The sequence below is a fragment of the Tiliqua scincoides genome, chromosome 6, assembly GCF_035046505.1.
Source record: "Tiliqua scincoides isolate rTilSci1 chromosome 6, rTilSci1.hap2, whole genome shotgun sequence".
Taxonomy (NCBI): Eukaryota; Metazoa; Chordata; class Lepidosauria; order Squamata; family Scincidae; genus Tiliqua; species Tiliqua scincoides.
The window spans coordinates 3,467,501-3,470,000 of record NC_089826.1 but is presented as its reverse complement, the minus strand read 5'-3'; positions in this window follow the sequence as shown (position 1 = coordinate 3,470,000).

Sequence of the window (2,500 nt, the reverse complement as noted above, 5' to 3'; positions counted from 1 at the left end):
AAAGGCAGTCAAATGCACCTCCGTGGGGAGGGAGTTCCCCCAGTTTCATGACGGAGAAAGCCCCATGACTGACCTACATACCCATGAAGCACACATTTTCTGGGGATTGGACAGAGAGCAGGACCAAAAGACCCAAGAATCAAGAGGGAGAAGGGAATTTTTTTAATATCCTGGTCTCAAGCGGTGCTCAGATTGTGGATGAAAGGTAAGGGGGACCTTCAGATATTCACAAACCTGGCCCCTGATTCCCCCAGTTTTAGACGGAGCATTCCCCCACAATGGCCTTCTACAACCAGTGGTTAAGGGGACCACACAATGGAAGTAAAACCTCTCTAGCTCCCCCTGTAATTCAGCCACGGCTCTGACACCATTCATTCATTTTATCAATTTATGTAATGCCCTTCGGTTGGGTTTATGTTCAAAGCTTGTTAAAAAAACAAAACAAAACATGAGTATACTTTAGAATCCAAGCACAATTCAACTGCAGAATTCATCCCATGTGAAATTCCGGAGGAAGTGAAAATCTCCTTGCTTGGTGCCCCAAAGCCATGCACTGTGGGGATCAGGCACGCTTTGCAAAGAAGAGGGTTCCAGAAATAGGTGCCACCACCCAAAAGGCCCTTTCTTCTCTGGCTTGCAGGCATTGAAGGCAACGGGTAGCACTTGCAGGCAGAGTGTAGTATTGGAGTCATGTGTTGACTCATGGAGTCATTGTTTAAAAAAAATGGACGTGGTCCAAACTGACTGCATGTGGCAGTCCTTGAAACAGCCCAACGGCAAAGCCCCGGGACGAGCATGTTGCCGTAATCCCACCCAAATGGGACCAAGGTGTGTGACTGTGGCCTGATCTGACTTGCAGGCAAGCAAATCCCCTTGCTGGCTTACTGACAAGAACTCAGCCGCACAGAGTGTGGGAGGGCCACTAGGTTCTTAAGTCCCTTTCAGCATAAACTGCAAAAGGCCCTTTAATTATGACCCCCAAAGTGTGCTCTGAAGCTTGCCTTTCCTGGCCTTCCACACTGGAAAAAGCACCACTTAAATCTGACATTTTGCGCCAGGTCGGTGCCAGAGCAGCAATAGATTTTTCTCCCTGTTACTGTCAAACACCAGCTCGGGGAGAGGAGGAGAGACCAGCGCCGGACAGATGGGTAATCAGCTCTGCATGGTGCCCTTTATGAGGGCTTTGCCAGCTCAGTGAGGAGCTGATGACAGGGAAAATGACAACCTTGGGCCCAATCGCCCCTGACAGGATGGCGACACAGAATTGGTAATGTGCTATTAGAAGTGCCCTGGTTGGAGCATGTAGCTTTCTGCATTAAGATGCCTTCCACCGCCCGGAGCTGAATGCAGCCTGTCAGGGCTTGTTGACACAGCCAAGGACCAGTGCTTGGTCTCTTGGGTCCGCCCCCCCCCCAAATCTCAAAACAATGTTTTTCTGAAAAACTGTGGTTTGTGTATTTTGCTTTCCTTCTCTTTGTTGCCTCCAAACACACCACTTTTCAAAAGGGGGTTTAATCCCAAGTCTGTTGATGCCCAGAGCACCCATGTGCGGAACACTCACCTGACAAGGGTTGCAACTATAGAGGGGTTAGTATGGGTGTTGCGATGCAATCCCTTGTGTGGTTGGTTTTTTCCATGCATCTGCCAAGGGAGGGCCATTTGGGATTGGACTGTGGAACTGGGCAGGGGGACAAACCCATTCAAGGGAATCAATGGTTCCCCCTACCCCCAACCAGGTGCAAGGAAAAATATGGGTTTTGACTTGGTTGCTTTGCAAATGGAACTATGTCACCCATCAAAAATCAGAAGCTATCATCTCTGGGAAAGGGCCCTCCTTGAAACATGTCCAGTGCAACCCATTCCTTGGAACGCTTTATAATGTTTTTTTAAAAACAAGCCCCTTGGAGTTTGCTCTTGCTTTTCTTGGTCTTCCCCCCCCCCCCCACACACACCCATTTCTGCCTGTTCTCCTCGCCAATCCTTTCCCAAACTGCCCCTGCAACTATCTTACCTGCTCTGGTGGGGCATCTGGGAGCCATTGGCGCGTACACACACACACACACACACACACACACACAGAGCCTCTAGCCATTGGCACTGAAGCACATAAAGCATATCCCAGGATATCATGGGATTCTTTGTCAAATGTCTTGCTGAAATTTTAGGTACACTGTGTCCATGATGTTGCCATGGTCTACCAGGCTCAACACTCTATCAGATGAGATTCGTCTGGCATGACTTGTTCTTGTCAAACTCCTGCTGGCTCCTGGAAATCACCCCGTTATATTCTAAATGCTCACAGACATTCTGCGTAGTAATTTGTTCCAGGATCTTTCCACGTATTGATGTCAGGCTGACCGATCTGTTCCTTCCCAGATCTTACTTTTTTCACTTTTCTAAAGATGGGGATGACATTTTCTTGTCTCCAGCCTGGTGGCATCTCACTTGTTCTTTGGAAGTTCTCAAAGATTACAGACACACGTGGGTAACATGAAAACAT